Raw genomic sequence first — 19,849 nt, 5'->3', positions numbered from 1 at the left:
CCTAGATTTATCAGGGGAGTTCTCATTTGGCAGTTAATTTATTTTTGTCATAAAGTGGATATTATAAAACTCTTTGAGAGGAAGTATGAAACTGAAATAATGGGACAAAGATCAAAGCCAGCAGCTATACAGAGTTTCTTGAGTGGAATCCTTGACTGGCAAAAGGGAGACGGCTGATGGCTTTTTTTTTTTTTTGTTCAACTAATGAAAATTTCTCAAGAGGTTAAGCCTTCTAATAGTTTGGAAGATGTAATAAAAACTCATTTCAGACTAACACAGAGTTTGCAGCAATATGTTATATGTATGAAATTTGCCCTTTACAGCTGGTAATTTGTCACCACCTTAATCTTCTGTCCTGCAACCACACACAGGATCAGCCCTGTTTATTTCAGTGCTTATTCCCAGAAAAACTGTAAATTCTCATTGCTGCTGATCTTTCACCTACTTTTTAATATAGATGCTCTGATCATTTTTAGCAGTACTTTTTTATTTTATCAGTACTGAAATTGAATCTCACATCCTTTGATTGACTTGGTGGAATATCTGCCTGTGTCTGTATTCCTTTACCAAAATACTTCTAGATAAATATAATAAATAAAATCCTGGTAAATTAGTAGAAGTGGTAAAACATTTGTACATTTTCACCAAACTCCTTGATGTCTCACTAGGAACTTTTATAAATTCTTATTTGTAATTAGGATTATAGTTCATTAAATTATCTGGAATTTACTCACTTTATATGTATTTTAACACCACTAAAAACTTATTTTATTTAATTAAAATAGGGGGGTTTTAAAGAGTTTTAAGTGAAGATCAGAGAATGCAAGGTGCAGAAAATAAATGTGGTGAATAGACAGGAACAAAAGGAGGAATAACAGGAAAAAAATAATAATGATAAAAAAGGAGTGATGTATCAAATGAAAAAAGTATGAGAATTCAGGTGATTTGCTGAATGAAGTAAAATAAATTATCCAAAATAAGAGTCAATCAGCAAGATTTATGTGTTTTCTGGAAAATTTTAACAGTTTTCCCCCTTCCAACTGCAAGTAGTTAGTTATCATGTTTATATAATATGGTCTGTGGTTTTTGTACTACTTTGCTATTTACTCACAAGGAAAAGCAGCATTCATTAAACAACCAGAAGTATTTTGTTCAGTGTTATGGGCTTTCCTTACTCAAGATCCATCACAATAAAGAGGACTGCTATTACTAAGATCTGGCAGCTATAGAGGCCAGATGATAAATATAAAAGCTGTTTAACATTCTGGTAGACTGTAACCTGCAATAATCTCTAAAATTATAAAGCACTTCAACATTTTCATCCTGTATGGTCAGTTCTGAACACCTGTGAATTTTCAGAAGTTTTTAGAGGCCTATCAGGAAAGTAAATATCACCCAGAAAATGTCTGATACAAATCTCAATTTCTTATTTTTTGTCAGTGTACTGCAAGGGATGTCTGCTCTATAAGGGAGAGGATGCAAGGGGGTCAAACATAAATATTAAAAATAAGGAAATTTTCAGACCTGTGAAATCTCCTTAATCATGCTGCAGTAGGGTGTAGTGGTCAGTTTGGACAGTCTCAACTCCCTTTCCCTTGATATCTGGAAGAAAAGATGCTGTAAAAATTGGACACAAAATCTGTTACTTATGAAGTTGGCATTAGCTGTTTCCTAACTACCTCACCATTCACGGGTTTGGTGGGATTTCTGTGTCATTAAATCAATGCTTTATAGCCCTAAGAAAGATGGGACAGGGGCCTGGGATTGAGTCACCATTTTGAGAACCAACTATGTTCAGATACTTGCCAGCCAAGTGACATTTTCAGCACAAAATAAGCAGAAGTGAACAGCAGACTGGGCTGTAAGAAAATGATGCTCAGGTAACCCTCACTTAGATGAACTGGGGGGTTCCTCCTTGTTTAACACACATGAAATGTCTTACACTGTTACTACACAAAATGCCTCACTTGATTAAATAAAACCGCTAGTACTACACAAAATGTCTTACTGATCCAGTCTTTCTGTCAGGATCAGGAACTTCTTTTTCAGGGAAACATCTTACTGGTAGTTCCTTCTCAATGGAAGATTTTCTTCCTTTCTTATCTCAAACCTGCTCTTCATTGGAGAACCATAACAGCAATTACTTAACTGATCTGAAGAATTTTTTCCTCAGCAGCCTTGCGTGGAGAAGAACATCAGATGTTTGATGTGATTGCCTTTGTTTATCCAAACCTGATAAACCACAGTATTTCCATGAAAATGGATCATCCAGTTTCTCTTTTAGGATTATTTCCTTCCTGGAAAGTCAGTCCTCTGGCTTATCAAGACCATCCCAGCCCCAGCCTGGACTTCTTGCTCTTGGCAAGTCTTTGCTCAGAGCTTAGAGTTAGGTGATGTTACCAGCCCTTGCTGCTGCTCTTACTGCTTAAGACCTAATTCAAAGAATTTCTTGCTGACCAAACATTTTTAATTAAGACAGAATCTTATCCTCATGCTGTCATCCTTTTCTTTATTTCTTTTTTTACTCGATACAATAGATAGGTAGCTGTATATATACTGGTATGTCACTGAAATACAAAAGGCTGTTTTATTTGGTTACAGATTTGGAGGTTTTTTGCATATTTGGAAGTAGGTCTAACTAGAGAAATGTATGAAATCTGCCACTACACAGTCGTGTAATATAGTTAACAAAGAATACAGGGAAAGGTGAAAAAGAAAATTTTTCTCCTGGAATATGAAAAATACAGAGTAGAAAATCAGTTTTTTCAAGTTTGAAAGGTTACTGGGCTTCCATTCATCTAAAAGAGGTAAGAGAAGATACTTTATTTTATACTTTTAAAACTTCAGCAGAAGTTTTCTATATGAGAACTCTAATTCTGGAATTGAGCTATTATAGTTAGGTTTGAACATATTGGTGGCAGAAGTTACCCTGAGGTTTTACCCAATAATAGACATTATATTTCATTCCAATGGCCTCTGTATCACCTGCTGCTACTACAAGGAAGACAAAATTTAGAGATGTTGATTTATGCAACTGCTGTTTATGCAACATTGGATAACAAAAAAATTAAAGATAGCGCAATAGTTTGTGTTTTTATGGAATGGTATACAAAAATAGTACAGCTGAATTAATTTCTACAATATCCCAAGAGAGCAGAAGCTTCTAAAGAAAAGTGAAGAGGAAAATAAGTAGTTTTGTAGGAACAAGTTATTTTCACCTTAATTGTCTACCAAAACGAGACTGAGCATCTTTACAGAACCATTAGCATATTTTCCACTCTATTTTTATCCAGAAGACTCTGTTCCTCTCTAGGCTCAGACTTAAGTGTTTTGCTTCTGAATAATTCCATAGTTCTGGTAGGTTGCTCCAGTGGCATGGCCCCCTTGCCACTATAATCACTATACTAGATTCCAAATTGATAAGGAATAATTTTATTCTGTTCTTCTGTAATTCCAGTATTCTTCATTTGCTGAGATCTGTAGTACTGTGCATGTGGAAAAAAATGCAAGGTACCTTGATAAAGAATGATAAAAAAAAATTTCCAAATTTGAAAGTATTACAAATGTCATTAAAATTTTCTAGTTGACCCCCCCCCCCCAAAATATGTCTGTTTAGGATTGCCTTTAGTTAGGTTATTTTAGTTGAAGAAAATATGGTATTAAAATTGATTTTGGCCTCTAAAATATGTAATTTATTTGATGGAATGTCGTACTTTGGTGAGTAAATACCTGGTGATATATCCATTATTTAAATGTTACAAAATATAGGTTTATTTATCAACAACAAAACTGCCTGTACCAATAGTAAACTGCTTGATTTCTTGTACCAGATTGGAAAACAACTTGAAAAGGCTGATTATCTTAGAGCTACCTTTTTTGACACCCTGAAAGCTCTCATTTCATTATCACCACCTGCCATTGCTTTATTGATTCGTAGGTGAAGATAAAAATTGTAATGAGTGAATCTTCCCATATGCTAATGAAAAATAACTATCAAAATTATGAACTACCCCCCCAAAAAAAAAAATCGGAGTCTCTTTCTGGCCTGCCCAGATTCTTCTGACTACAACAACAACAACAACAACAACAACAACAAAAAAGGCAAAAAAAATAAAAGCAGTATCCATTCAGTATCCATTCAGGAATATGCTCAATCTTGCTGGTATTTTGCCTGAAACAACATGAAAGAAATAGAATGGATAAAAGAAACTTGTACAAAAAGCAGCTCAAACCCATTTGACTGCTCTACAGGTGAGACTGTATTGAACCCCAAAGCTGTGGGTAGAGTTCAGGCATTTGAACCAAAAATATTTCAGGCTAAACTTTTCAGAAGCATGGATTACCAAAGAGTTACATTTTTTCTGTGCTTATGCTTGGAGTTTGTGATGTATTGATGTCATCAATACAGATACTGTATTAAAATGTTATGTATATCAAATACTGACATTAAAAACTGTCATAAAACAGGTGCATCAAGCTAAGTCATACAGCCAGCTAAACTCTGATACTTCATCAACTGGCAAAATTTTGATAACAAAAATCTAAAATGGCCTGTTTGGGCTGCCTTGCTTATGTCTCCCTTGAGGCAGTCAGTTGAATTTGCTAAACAATCCACCCTCCTCTTATACCCATTTCCCCTATCACAAATGAATTGATAGAGAATTATGACATGTCTACATTTACTGACAGACTTTTGTCACTGAGACCCTTTCTGCTTTCCTATTGATGTATGTACCATGCATACATACAATGTAATGCTGGAAAAATATGCATAAAAGCTATCACATTCAGCTTAATTAAAAACTAATTAACAGCCCTTCTGGCCTTTGCAGAATACCATGCTAAATTCAAGAAATAATTTGAATTGGTAATTATGAATGCTATTTTAAAATAATGAGTTGAAGCATCTACAAGATTTTACCTTGACAAAAATGTGATTGCTAAAATTGCCACTGACTAATACACAGTTGGGAGGAACAAACTTTTCTCTTTTAGAAAGAAAAAAGTGTAGTCCCATTGTCCACAAAAGCTCATTAGAAATAAGAAAGAAATTTGGAGCATCTCCAAATGAAGGATTATGAAATGGAAGAGAGAAAAAAGAAATTTCTTTGAAATATTTTTAATGGATGAAAATATGCAACATCCAATGTAATTTGCAAGGCACTGGACTTTGCACCATGCTGGCAGTGATTGTCTCCCCACAATGCAAATTATAACACTGGGGACCAAGTAGCCACTGTCATGCACAATTCTATGTTATAACATTATAGATTTGATTTCTACAGCAGCCTTGAAAACGTTGCTACTGACAAAACGAAATGTATTCTTTCATAGTCTGGATTTTCAGTCTGCTTTTTATTCACTCATGCCTATAAATCACCACTTTCTGTTTATATTATAAGGTTACACCACCATCCTTAATCTAACAGTATTTCAACCAAACCATTTATGAAAATTAATGGTTTTCATACATAGTATGAAGATGTCTGAATTACCCAGAGGGTGGTTAAAATACAGTGTTATTGTATAAAGTACAAAAGTATTAATCAGTTCCATGTTTTTGTTGCCTTTTACAAAAGCCAGAGGTGATTGCAGCTGCAGAGTTGCTCAGTCTTGAGATGACCTCTAGGGGTCACCTGGTACTTTCTCTTATAAAGCACAGAGTTTATTTAATTATTTCTAAACAACCCCAAAGAAAATAAGACTTGAACAGTTTTTCACTTTAAGCTAATGATGGCACACTCTGGCTTGCATATGAACTCTTATTTGTTCAAATCTTATACAGTCTTTTCTAACGTGTAACCTAAATTTTCCCCTCTGCATGTTAAATGAGTTCCTCAGTCTTCTTTGATTAATCAAAAAATATGGCCTACTTTATGACATGCCTTTAATTATTCGCAGACAGTTCTTGTTATGTCATTTTCCTCTGGATGGAAATTGCTTAGCTGTATAATTCCACATAGATCTCGTTTTCCAAACACCTCTGTTCAGCTCCAGTCTACTCAGCTTGCTTGGCCAGAGCACATCCTTTTAAATACTGTGTCCCTCGACAATTCTCTGGTCTTTAATCACTGTCGAGTACTGCATTGCCACCTTGCTCAGTGTTTGCCTTGTGCTTTTCCTGAGAGAATGAAAAATAACCTCTGAGCCTAAAGGGAACCCTACAAACAAGGAGGAGGAAGAGGCCAGTTTAGGGGGGGAAATTAAGAGTGATGTTAGGAGGGGCAGCAGCCATGAGAATGCTGAAATTCCCTCCCGGGTCAGTGAGGTGTGACCACAGGACAGCAGGAGCTGATGTTGTTCTGCTGAGCTCAGGAGGAGTGTGTGATTGCCCTTCCTGCATACAGGTGTTCCTTCGATGGGAGACAGCTTCCTCAGATCCTGCTCCTAGCCATAAATTGGCTTGCAGTCTGACATTCCAGTATCTTCATACAGAAAAAGAACACATTTCTCTCTTTTGTAGCCATGTGAAATATTAATATAGGATAAATTTATATTAGATCCTGGCGAGAGAACTAAAGGTCATTGTACCTTTGCTTTGCATTTTTTATGTAGCAATACCTTCTGGCCATAAAAGATAGGAATTTCCTGAATCATTTAAGTGGGTTTGTCTTTGATTAATGCCTAAAATTTTAATTTTTTTTTTCCTTAAAATAATAAATATTAAGATTTTTTCATTCAGTGAATATTCTATAACTTTGAAATGTCTTTTAATTGATTCATGACAAGAAACTGAAATCCAAAAATATTTAATGGAGAAAGTATTCTGAAACTGTTTTCAGAACATAGCCTGTATGTATAATATGTCCATATTTCTGGTCATAGACAGACATTTGTTTTGAATTCTCAGGCAAAAACAAAATAGTAGCATTGTAGTTTAAACTATTCCATTCATTTTCATGTGGGATCAGGATTCATAGACACATCTTATAATAGTGTGTAGTCCACTGATTCCTCTGATTCACCATGGTATTTGTTCAGAAGGAATCTTGTATTGTAGTAAAAGACTTCAAGGGATTCTTCTTCTTCTGGGAAAACACAGAAATCTTACTTATAGATCCTGTGAGAAAGTCATTGATTTGGAAAGATAGTCAAGATTTTTTTTCTTTTTTTTGAAAGAAGTTATTAATATGGAATATTTAATTTTGTTTTACTTATTCAAAACACAACATTTGTAAACCCCCTAGTAAAGATACTGTATATATTTTGATTCCCTTCCAACTTTTTTCTGGTCATTCTACTTTATAATCCATCTCTCAATCAGCTTGTAATATTTTGAGAAATTTTATGCTGAATAGTCTTAGAAATAGACTGTTTGTGTCTAATATTTGAATAGTTCAAATATAATATGACCACCATTACAACACAGTGATTATTTGCAGCATGGCCTTTGACACCAATAGCAATATTCAGTATTTAGATTTTTTTTTAAAACATCTATATGCATCTTACAGTGACATTAAATACACATTTGAAATCATATATTTAATGTTGATATGCATATGCCTGAGTTTCTAAAGTCAAGTTTTCTTTCTGTTAGAAGCTCATCATCTCATGGTATTTTTGGACTAAATATACCATCCAGCTCAAAATTCATTTCCTCAAGTAGCCTTCTCTCTCTAACTCTCTGGGAAGCATTTATTCCTTTACTCTCTGACTTCCAAGCTTTAAAAACTGTACATTTTCAGGAAAAATAAGAGAACAAAGCTACTTCTATGATTTTATGCTCTCCTTTTCTACATAAAAAACACCAAATGGCTGAGCTGGGTGTCTCCCTACTTCACTTCAATATCCCATTATTGTTTCCCTCGTCCCAGTAAATACATGCACATTAACATTCACATACATCCCTTCCAGGGTCCATGGTTAATTAGCTCATTACTAGGAAACAAATATTCTGTCCTATAATTCTGAGGTATCATTCCACTTTATACATTTCTTAATCAAGATTAAGAGCAGATTTTCACTCTTTTTCATTGCTTTGCTTTCTGATCACACATTAGATTATATCTTCACTCAGCTCTTTATTTTCTTTTCTAATTAGTCGAAGGTAGAATAACCATTGTGGCCACAAGAACAAAATGGATCCATGTACTTTTCCTAGATTTCTTTGTTTCTTTCCATTAACCTACTTGAAACCAGATTATACTTTATATTCATATCAACATTCCACATGGAAAATTAAAGACATTTCAAACTAGATTCTACAGTTTTCTAGAATATTTTTTTTTTTTGCTTCAATTCAGGTTGCAATGTGATTCTTTTAGGGAAATTTTGCTCTCAGAGAAACTGACTTTACAAATATTCCATGTTTATAAGCTCATTCCATGTTTATAAGCACCACCAGCATTGGTAATTGACCAGATCAGTTCTTGACGCTTCATTCAAAGTCAGGTTAAGGGGATTTGTAGTTACTCCTTGCCTTTGGCACCCAGATATCTGTTAGTTCTCAGCAAGTAAGAACCAGATGTTTTTTGAGTCTGTATGGGCAAGACCTCTGTGTACATTCAGTTGATCCTCAGATATTAAATTTATTCAATTAACACTTTATTTCTTTATAGACCTAGGAGATTGTCTGGGGGGGTGGGGGGCAGAAAGGCATAATTTATTTTTTGCCAGTGAGAATTTCTTCTCAAACCCCAGCACACCATAGGACCAGCTCCTGCAGATACTCCAGTGGTTCCAGAAGATACCTACAAGTTATCTCTTTGGTTCCTACAATAACTGCATGCCCCCACAACTTTATTTGGAACTTGCTCTTTCCGAAGGGACTGTATAGTCCAAATTTATCATCTTCTTTGAAATTCTCTCCAACACTGGACAATTTGAAGAATAAAAATCAAAATAATTTATGGATTATTTTGAAGCAGGGGCATTTCAGTTTCTTATTCTGAGATTGGAATGAAAAGAAATGTATAAAGACAATTCTGGTTGTAGTATGATAGCTAAATTTCTTTCTAGTACCTAACTTTTTTTTTTTTTTCTAGAATATTTAAGCTTTCAGAAGTGTTTGTCCTATACAGCAAGATCCCATCATCTGAGCGCTGACCTAGAGCTGAAAATAAAGCCAGCCTGCAGGACTGGTTTAAATTCCCCATGAGATTTCCATGCTTAAAACATCATTCTGTTACCTTTCTGTGTTCAAAAAATGACAACTTCCTCTTTCTTCCTTACTTTGAACTTAAGTCCCTGCTCCTTACTGGAGCCAACACAGCTGTTACCATCTATCTTCAGTTAGTGTATTCCCTTTGTCCTGATTTGCTGCAGCCCTGGTGCAAGTGTTACAGTCTCTGTCGAGTTATATAGCATGGGCATTACTTAAGCAGATTTTACCAAGTGCAGAGAATTTCTGTGATTCTTGTTTGCAACTCTCCCTCTCCACGTGTCCCTTCTCACCTGTATACTCCCAGCTACAGGGACACATTTCCACCAGCTAGAGGGGCTGGTTTTGGCAAGAATAATTTACTAGTAAAATTTTCAAAGATGTGTTCTGTTTCTCTCTTAGAGTCATGTTATGATTATGCTTTCTCAGTAACCGTATGTAAACAATTACTTTACTCAATATCTGAATATTATTATGTTTATGTGTACTTCTGCTAACCTATGGTATAAAGCCAATCTGCTCAGTCCCAATTCAGGAAATTCAAAATCAACATGGCTCTGAAAAAAAGATTGTAAAAGCAGTCCAGTTAAATATTTTCAATCATTTTATCTTGCTTTTTAATGAAGATCACTTCTCTACTAGAAAACATGATTTAATTTTATCTCTCTTTAACTCTCTAGACCCCTTGATAGACTATAAACTAGTAATCAGCAAAAGCAGTTCAATTAGGAAATACTTATCTCTAAGAAAAAAGAATCGAGTTATTGTAACACAGACTTTTGCAGCATTGGTGAAAGAAAAAAAAATGAGCACAAACCTTTGGAGAAGTTATTTGAAGAATCAGGATATAGTACTTCTACATTTCACTAAGAAGAAGCTGTTTCAACTTATTTTCAGAAATAAATTTCATTGCTAAAAGACATTCATTTTTATGACTCAAACTTCCAGTATTAAGCTAATCAAGTGTTTATTATCAATTAATTTTAAGAAGAAAACAGGTTTTCTCCCTGTGTTTCAACAGATCTCACTTTTTGTGAATACATGTAGCATTGTTTGTCAGTAGAAAAAATAACTTTTAGGGGACATTTTGTTAAAAAACTAGGTCTGTTTTGACTTATCCATCAATGTGCAGTGTGGTGATAAGCCTGGGAAATCTTGCATGTAAGTAACTGTATCCATGTGGTAACTGGTTTCTTTATTTAAAACTGTCTTTTATGCTAGACGTTAGGGTGATTTTCTTTTCCAGAAGTAATCCAAGCCTCCCATTTCTGCAATCTCGTTTGTAGAAGAAATTTCTGCTACTTTCACATGGAGGTGACTCAGGTCTAGAATCTATGGAATGTTGCTGCCCACAGGTGGTTTCCACAATGAGGAGTTCCCCAGTGTGCCTGATTTTAAGGCGTATCTGGGTACCAGATGAGTATAAGAAAGCAGATCCTATTCTAGCCGTTCTCTGGGAATGGAGACTTCCTTGTTATAGTGCCCTACTTGTCAGATAAGTTTCATTCAGACAAAGGCAGTAATGGTAGCCTTTTACCATAAAGCTGGTTAGCAAGTCACACTCCTCATCTGACATTGCTGAAGACACCCAAGTAGAACCACTGCTGCTCAGCCTGAGCCGCTCCCAGGGCAGGAAAATCACATGTTGTCTACTGTTCTCCAACTTTTAACACCCAGGAGTTTGCCTCTAATCAGCCACAAGGGATGAAGCTTGCAGGAATGTGTAATGGCACCCAAAAATATTATGAAGCCATTCACAAAACCAAACAATTTGACAGGATTGTCCCATTGCTGTAAAGGATAAAGCAAGCTGCCTAATTCCTTTCAAGCATCATGGCCACCATTGCAGCTCCTCATAGTGGTCCACGAATCTACAGATAAAGGAAGTGTTGGGCCAGGCTTTGATCACTGTGATCAGCACATCAGCATACTTTGCTGATCAGTTCAAGGAAAATCACAGGGAACTTCTAAGAAAAGAAAATTCTATTTGTGATCAGATACATTCATACAATCACTGACAAAATTTGGCCTCAACATACACATCTGAGATTTTGAAGCTTAAAAAAATATTTTCTAAAACTCATTAAATGGATCCCTCTGTCTTCTACCTTGATCCCCATTGCTAAAATAAATTATTACTCTGCCTTCATGAAAAAACAGTGATTACACTTGTTGAAACATAGAATGGCCCACATGGCCCTCAAGCCAGGACTGCAGTCTGTCCAAAGTCTCTCCTTCTCACACCCCATCTCAGTCCAGCCTGTAACACCCATAAGGACACTAACTGAAGAAATGGCCTGTTCCTGCCCATGAGAGAGGCAATTTTTTTCTCCCTTTATAGTAACAGATCTTCCAAACAGACTGAGAGGTATCCCAAAGTACATTTCTGCTATGACAGAAGTCCCTCACTTCATTGATTTTTATCTTTACTTACCTGGGCCTGTCAGGATGCCGAGTAGCCAACGTTCTCTTCAGCTCCATCACACGAGCAGGGTGAGTACCAGGTACAGCAGTCTGGGCTGATGGCAGCGTGCAGGTGCAGATGTGGCTCACTCACCACTGACACAGCCATGGCACCTGCTCACCTGTAGATGGTCAGGCCTTAGAGAAAGTGCTGCTGGCTGGAAAGGAAGCCAGGCAAAAAGAAGGTCAAAGTGGCTGAATGGGAAATGTACTTAGTGGTGAAATCATGTAGATCTTCCCTGTCATTACAAAATCCAGGTTCATGTTCGCCTCTTCATTAACCTTCCAAATGTCTAAAAATGCCCTTTCTTTTGCCATCTTGCTAGAAACCTTCATCCTTTCCTAGGACTTGCTGTGTGTTACACACTTTTTTTCCTTCATGGAGAGCTGCTCTAGGCTGGAGTATGTTACAATCAATAGAAGTAATGAAGTTTATGGCAGGTATAGAAACCGGCTGGCACATCCACTATGCTCTGCCATCATCAGATTGGCCTCATGCTGACAGCCTTAACTGCTTCCTCCTCTGGCTTAGCAATTCCAGGTAATTATTGCTCCTAACTCAGACAGTTGTTAATGGATCACATCCCACCTATTCTAAAGATCTGATTTCAATTTAAAAATGCAGATCACAAAATCCAGGACAAAGCAAGTTCAGACTGATAAAAGTCTTGTTAGTTGCAGGGATAGAGATGTGGAGACCCAAGGTATTGGAAAAGTATAGACAATTCTATAAACATCATTCAGCATTTTAAGGAAATGCTGCCAAAGCATCTGCTTTGAAAAGATCTGTTCATGTCAGAACAAAAGTGACACTGACAATCTAGACGTTAAAATTTAAACTGCATTGACATGTTTTGAAAATATGAAAAAGAAATGTTTTGAAATGGACATTTTCGTATTTCCAGACTCAGTTTTTGGAATTCTGTTCAGGATATGTTGCAAAATGTTTATGTTTTCTCCTGATTCAGGATGAAACTAAACTTTTGTATTCTGTTCAGTCCTTCTCCAGATGGGCTACATCAAATCTGTATAAACAGCAGACTGTGTCTATAAGATTTTATTGAAACAACGGAGCTCTGCAAAGAAGCAGAGAGTACTCAGTTAAAATCAAAATAATTTTCCAAATCTCACTCTAAAACGTGCTTTAGAGCTAATGCTTAGAATACCCCAACATTATTTTGGCAGGAGTAATTACATTAAATCAGTTATGATATAGAAAACTGTATCTCTAGGAGTTTTCATTACTACTTCAAGCATTCCTTTCGACTCTTAAATAATCAGCAGTTGATCTTCATGATTCATAGGCAAACACTGCTGCCTTTACTCACACACGTACCAGTGCACTCAAAGTCAGCACTATCTTGTGGTTGAGTCAGTCCAGCCAACCCTCTACACGTCACCGAGCTCATGGCTATGGGCATGTTATCAGCACTCTCTGTAACCAAGAGAACCATTCGTGAATATGATGATTTACACCTTGAAAGACTTGCTTTGGAAAAAATGCAGCTTATCATTAGTTTGAGACCTAATTAATGCTCTGAGGGACATACACTCAGAGCCTCAAGTATGATTTATTTTGGTGCTCAAAGTCATCTCTGCTTGAAGTTCTGTATAAGCACATGCAGTTGAACATGCCAGATGAAAGGGCTGGAGAATTAAGTTTCTACATTTAATCAGTGTGAGGTCTCTGAGAAGTCTGACTATGAACTTGTACACCTGGAAAGTTTGCCTTGCTGGTGTGCTGGATCTGCAGCTACTGCATCATCCATCCCTGCTCTTCCTCTTCCAGAGGCTGAAAATGACACTGAATTTCAGTACTGTGCCTTGTCTGTGTAAAGCTGTGCTGCCCAGAGAGAAAAACTTCGGTTTTCTTCCAGTTATTTATTAAGGATTTTATTTCATGGAAGACAGAAAGCCTCCAAAGGCAGGACTGGGGCCTGAGGCACCTGCCGGGCTGATGTCTTGGATAGATCTGCTGGGAGCAGGCTGGAGAAATGCAGCAGGAGTTACTAACCACATCCTCCCCATCAATTCACCTGCTGTAACTGAGTAAAATTTTTTGACCTGGTAAAATGTTTCTTCCAGTCTCCACCGGCTGAGCTTGTCAGATAATGTGCTCAGCCATCAAGTGTGTAACTTCCTCAGGGAAGCAGAGTAAGAGATAAGAGCCGCCATGGGGGACTGAAAGTGCAACTCCGTCTTCTGACATTTTGTAAAGTTAAATTATAGGGGCATTATCTTTTGTATTTTATTTCATTTATTAGGCAGCGCGAGTGCTGCTTAATGGGATGCAGTCACTGAAGTAAATAATCCCGTGGGATGCTTATTCGTATTAACGCAGGAATTCGAGCTCGGATGTGATTTATGTAGACACTCGTGTTTTAAAAAAAAAAAAAAAAAAAAAAAAAAAAAGGTGGTTCTGCCAAGGAAACAAGGCAAGGCGTTCGCCAGCCGGCGGCGGGGACGGAGTTTCGCCGGCGGCTTCCCCGATCCCCGCGCCGCCCCGGCTCCGCTCGGCGGCCCCCGCCAGGCCCGGGGCAGCGGCGCCGCGCGGGAGCGCCCCGCCCGCGCGGTGGGCGCGGGGGCGCGCAGGGCCCATATCCATATCCATATCCATAGTAACGGCGGGGGCCGGGGGAGGCGCCGCGGCAGCTCCCGCCCGCCGCAGCCGGGACCGCACCGAGCCGCGGTGAGCGCGCGCGCGCGCCCGTCCCGCTGCGCCCCTCCCCCCCCCCCACGCGGGCGGCGCGGCCCGGAGCGCGCGCGCGCGGCCCCGGGGAAAGCGGGAGGGGGCTCGGGGGGGCGGTGGGGGCGCGCGCGCGGCGGCGGCCGGACGGGGAGGGCGGCGGGGGCTCCGGTGTGCGCGGCTCCGCGGCGCTCTCCCTGCCTGACTCACCGCGGGGCGCGGGGAAGATGCTCAGCGCGGAGGGGTAGCGGCTGCGGAGCAGACGTCGGGGCCCCCCTCTCTCCCCTCCCTCCCCGCCCCCGCCGGGCTCGGCAGCTCAGCCCGCCGCCGCCGCCGCCGCTCCTAGGTGAGACCGGGGGCCAGGGGAGGTGCTGGACGAGCACGGGGGGCCGGGCACGGGGCCACCGGGCACCGCCCCCGCCCCGCCGAGCAGCCCGGAGCGGGTGTCCTTCCCTCCCCGGCCCCGGGCGCAGGGAAGCGCCGGGAGCGGACCCCGGGGGACGGGCGGGCGGGAGCCGGCGGCGCCTGCGGTTGCTGCGTTCGCAGGATTATGTCAAGCCTCGCCTCGCCGGAGCCGCTGGGGCGAGCGGCGGCGGCGGCTCCCGCCCGGCGGCGCTGCGGGGCGCCGCGCTCCGGGGCGGGCGGGGGTCGGCGGGGAGGCGGCCGCGGGGCAGCGGGGGACGGCGGGGCGGACGGAGTTTGAGCCGCCTGACGGAGCCGGTGCTCGCGGCCGGTGAGTTTTCACCGGGCCGGCGTGGCCGTGGGAACAGGGCGTCCCGGGCAGCCCCACCCGCCCCGGTGCGCTCCCTCCGAGCCGTCCGGAGCGGTGATTGATCCCAGGGGAGGGGGCAGGTGGGCACCCACCTCCTGTGCCGCACGGGAGAGCGGCAGGGCAGCGCGGCGCGCAGGGTCCGCAACAGCGGCTGTCGGGGGGGCCGTGTCCGTGTGCGCGCTGCAAAGCTCTGTTTGCTTGGGTCTGGCAACTTGGCCGTGGTGTGCCCTGGTCCGAAACTTGCTACGCGAGGTCTCGCCTTCGCGGCACCGCTGGCTGTCCGCTCGGTGCTTCAGGAACGCTACTTAGGCGAAGTGTTACGATAGTGGGGGGAAAAAAAAAGGAAAAAACAAAAGGGACAAAACGGATGAAAAGCAGAAGTGTGTAAAGATCAGAAGGATGGTTTATGTTTCCGTATCTCAGAAAAGACTCGTGTTTGAAAAATACACAGTAACGAACAGGTATTGTACCGTACGGCGAGAATGCAGTATTGGTTTTGGGAGACAAACGGTACCTGAGAATTTAATCTGGAATTTAGTTTGCTGCACACGTGCAGTAACAGTTTTCCTGAGCATTTTTAGCATGTGGAGTGATGCATGTTGCCATGTGCCTTGCAAAATTCCTTTAGCTGTGCGAGCAGTGGCAATGTGTGCCAACGTGCACAAAATCAAGGTGTACTCCATACCGTTAAGAGCAGCGGTGCTAATGAGGAGGGCTACAGTGTCCGTCTGTGACAGGATTACTGATAGAACGTATCTTATCTTAAAGAACGTTTTAGCTTGTTCCTTCAATGTGGCACAAAATACTGTTAGACCCTGGCGTGATGGATAGTAAGTTGCCATTTGAATGCACTTTAAGGACCAGTTTGTGTCCTCTTCTGTATATGCCAAAATATAATATACAGTCACTTGCTAGAAACAAAAAAACCTCAGTGGAAGGTTGGTCACGTGACTATTTTTTCCAGTATAAATGTGATCACAAATTGTAAGCACTCATGTGAGGTTGATACTTGTTTGCTCAGTACAAAGCCTCGATCCTATGGTGCATGATTAGGATAACGAATTAAAGCTTCATTCTGATAGCATTCTAAAAATTTCAGTGGTGCTCTGAAAAAAATGAAGAGTAAGTGATTTTAGCAGAAAATTTTGGTCTGTTGGCAGTTGCTCACAAAGAGATCTGTTCTTTTTGATACGTGAGTATAACACATACAAGCTGCTGTTGTGCTGTTGCTCACACCCCCTCTTAACTTTACACACCTGAGAAGTTCCATTTCAAGAGTTTCTGCAAATGGTTGACAGATGAGAACTGGAAGAGCTTGCTGATGTATTCGAAGTAAGCTCTGCTTTCTGTACTATTGGTGAGCTCCTTTATAATTTTTTTTTTTCCAGAGAAAGGAGATGTGATAGCCAGGAAGAGATAAATTTCTCCAGTAAGAAGGCAAATTAAAACGTACTGTACATATTCATTTTACTTAGGAGGCATTGAAATGCAGAACCCCAAAATTAATTCAGAAAGCTGAGGGTCTGCTGCCTTTCTTCTTTGCATTTTTCTTGGGTAGGGAGGAGGGAAGAATGACACCTCTAACTGGAAGTGGGCACGTGGAGTTAAAAAGGGAGGGTAGAGGATGTGAAAATTGGGCAATGAACTGGCAATGAAGCTGCCATCAAAGGTGGCTGCACTGAATTAAGAACCTAAAGCAAACTGGCTCTAGGTAAAAGTTTTGCTGCTGAGGAACTTAAGAGGGAGCTGTGACCTGGGTCAGTCATGATTTCATTTACAGTCCAAGCAAAAGACACTTTTATGTCAAAGGAATCAGAATTCCGTATCGGAAATGTTAATTTGTTTCCATCACTCAGGAAGATGGAGGTTTTGCTTTGTTTTAACATTGAACAATTGGCATTTTGGTAAGGATCTTTGTATTTATTTGTTACATGTTAGTGATAGGCATAGTGAATAATATTCTTCACAAATAGCAAATTCCCACCTTGCTTTGAGCAGACTGAGAAACTGTCAAGCCTTGGACTTAAGCTCTTTTGGCTCTTGGTCCTGAGACCTGCTCTGCATCCAGACTGCAACTTAAAGCAGAGATGAGAGTGAATGACACCATTCTGGGTCCAAGATTAATCATTTGCCAAATATCAATCATGAATAGATTTTTTTTCCTGATGATCCTATTATCATAATGCTTTGCTTATTAAATGTTGAAATTTTATATTAATCTTCCAAATCAACACTCATGGTGATGAACTGGCCAGTTTTTACTCTGAGATATGTGATTTTTTAATGTTTGTACATTAGGGAACATATTGGCTTATACTAGTTCACATTTTCAATGTTGTCTTCACAGTTCTACGAGCTACAAGCTTATTTTTAAGAAATCACAGTCAAATTCTGGAGAATAACACCTTCAGAAAATTGTACCATACTGGTACTCTTTACGATCCAATGCAATTTTTTCCTTTGTGTAGGCAATAACAGAGGGCTGCTTGTACTTGGTCTTTTAGTCCATGTGCCAACTATGCCAGCTTGTCTACAAGACAGTAGTCATGGTTCCAAGTTTCAAGGGGTTATGCTTCAGATAAAGATGGCTTTGACAAGGTAATTAAGCAAGGAAAGTTGTTTCATTGTCTTAGTTTGCTTGCTGTCTCTATCCATAGACTTTCTGTAATTTTTTTTTTTTTTTTTGCCTATGAGGAGAAAAGATTCTAAAGGTTGTAGGTTCATTAGAGAGTTTCAGCATGTCATGCTGAGTATTTTGGGCACTGCAGTTCAAAGATACTGGTCTTCACATACCTTTTACTGCTTAGCTCTATAATAGAGTATCAGTCTGCCCCAATGTTTGAATTACTCTTAGAGATTGTCTTGTTTTACGGATTACATGTAAACACAGTGAAGCATTCTTGGGTCAGTTTCAGTGGTTTCATTGCTTTTGAAACAGACTTATATACTGTCAAGTATTCTGGGAGAAGAGGAGATACATGGTGTTCGGCTGGGGTTGTTTTCCTTCTTTTCTATTTACGTACTCTGGAGCAGTAGAATTTTTCTAAGAGTCCTTCAGTCACGTAGAAACATTTTTTCCTCTCTCCAAAAATCCTTCATTTTAAAAAACTCTCAAATATGGCCTGGATTCACTCTGACAAACTTGAGAATAGTGTTAAAGGATCTTGTTGACATTGTCACCCTGCAATTAATTTCTCTGAAGTATCTTGCAACATTTCAGATGGCTTAATGTTAGCTGCAGATAGCAATTTTTATATCTGGCCTAAGTGATGATACTGGTGTTGAACAAACCTTAACAAAAGGAAAATCACCAGGCAGATAGTCTCCCTTCCTTGATAAATGAATGGCCATTCTTGATTGAGGAGTGCTGGTACATCTTCTGAAGATAGTCTCTGTCCTCTGATCACAGAGTCAAAGAGATTCTTATTGTCATGAAAATGCTCAAGCACGTAGAAAATCCAGGACCATATCTGTTCTTCCTCCATTCCTTCCTTATTGCTTTCAGCCTCTTACTGAGGTGGGTTATTTCTAACCCTGTTGATTGAGGAACATAGAGAGTTTTGTGATGCCTTTCGTAAAGGCAAATGATATTTGGTCCCTCCTTGGCCCATCCTTTGGGGTTAGAGAGTATCTTTGTGGTATCTAGAGAGGAATAACAAGAACACAGAGGCTGCAGGGTTATAAGTGTTAACAATGCCCAGCTTTGGTCTCTTTTTTCATTAGAACTCAAATCCCAGAATATCTGTGCCCTGAGAACTGAGTTTGGGTTAAAGTCAAATGCCTGAAACACAGCTTGATCAAGAGAAGAGGTAATGAGCAGTGACAGTGTATCTGAGGACCTTCTAAAATCTCTGGCTGTGCTATCACTTGAGGGCACTTGCTCGATGTTAGAAAGCAGTCTTCAGCGCTGGAATATACTCACTCTGTGGATGGTTAAGATTGTACTTTTTTCCCCTTGTGGATATTCATGTCTTGGCTTGTTTCCAAGGCTTGCATGATCCCTTGCTAAAAGAAGAGTACCTTTCCTTTGGGAAAACCAACTGGAAATTCCAGCTGGTCCAGAACTAAGTAATTGTAACCATTCTGTTTTTTCTAAATGTACCATGCATACTGTCGGCTTATCAGCAGTGCCTGAAATGAGTGTCTGCTGGGGTCTTGAGAAGCTTGAGATGAAAGTTCTTTCTCCCAGGCTTTGGAGTCTCCTCTTTCTAGAAACATGAAACTGGGACATGTTGAGGAAAGATAGGTCTTTTTTCTTACTTTTTTCCAGCTTTTTGATGCAGGAAATCCAACAGGATTTATACGACGTTTGTTACGTGTAATTGGTTTTTTCTTCATTCTGTTCTTGTTTCCTGCAGTCATCAAACATTGAGAGTGTTTTTTCCATTGTTTAGAATGTTTTAAGTTCTGAGGCTGTAAAAAGGCTGAATTTAATAAAAGCTGCAATAATAGCAGATGAAGTCAGCAGGGAGTTTTGCCTCTTTGACAGAAGATTTTAGACCATTGTTTAAATTTTGAAGTAAGACCATTGTTTAAATTTTGAAGTACTTTTTTCCAGAAAGTGCTTCTCTACAGTGAAGAATAAGCATTTAGTTTTGCAGTACATTTAAATATCATGAAACGTGAAAGTGATAAACACTTGTTTTGCTTGTCCAACTGTAGATGATTTTCTAAACTCCTCAGTTAGTTGACTGGTCCTCCTGGTGCAGATTGGGGTCAGACCTTCAGTGCTTCTGGGTATTTGCGTGTATACTGCCTTAGTTGGTTCTGTGTACTTTGAAGTAAGGCTTTTGCAGTGATGTCAGTGGGTATATATGTCTCTTTT

The 19,849-nt window shown here is 39.9% G+C and overlaps 1 protein-coding gene and 1 long non-coding RNA gene across 15 annotated transcripts in view; one reads left to right on the top strand and one right to left on the bottom strand.

Annotated features, from left to right (window-relative positions):
* Positions 1-14,596, bottom strand: part of LOC119708747 — a 59,300-nt gene extending 44,704 nt beyond the window's left edge. Inside the window, exons 1-3 of one of the 2 annotated variants that reach the window (XR_005259175.1) lie at positions 14,463-14,596; positions 12,903-13,001; positions 11,538-11,724 (exon numbers count right to left, since the gene is read on the bottom strand). This is a non-coding gene — a long non-coding RNA (uncharacterized LOC119708747). Of the gene's footprint in view, positions 1-11,537; positions 13,002-14,462 lie in introns of both variants that reach the window. The other variant, XR_005259174.1, reaches the window with a different exon arrangement.
* ANKS1B (ankyrin repeat and sterile alpha motif domain containing 1B) overlaps positions 1-19,849 on the top strand; it is a 407,552-nt gene that overhangs the window by 306,698 nt on the left and 81,005 nt on the right. The window contains exon 1 of one of the 13 annotated variants that reach the window (XM_038155520.1): positions 14,232-14,255. The exons of 10 other annotated variants lie outside the window; for them this stretch is intronic. The gene's annotated coding sequence lies outside the window, so the exon portion shown is untranslated. Of the gene's footprint in view, positions 1-14,231; positions 14,256-14,365; positions 14,599-14,892; positions 14,986-19,849 lie in introns of those variants that run through there. 2 more of the 13 variants (XM_038155521.1, XM_038155522.1) reach the window with 2 other exon arrangements.

The sequence above is a fragment of the Motacilla alba genome, chromosome 1A, assembly GCF_015832195.1.
Source record: "Motacilla alba alba isolate MOTALB_02 chromosome 1A, Motacilla_alba_V1.0_pri, whole genome shotgun sequence".
NCBI lineage: Eukaryota > Metazoa > Chordata > Aves > Passeriformes > Motacillidae > Motacilla > Motacilla alba.
The sequence above is the reverse complement of the archived record's forward strand: the minus strand, read 5'-3'. Positions and strand labels throughout refer to the sequence as shown.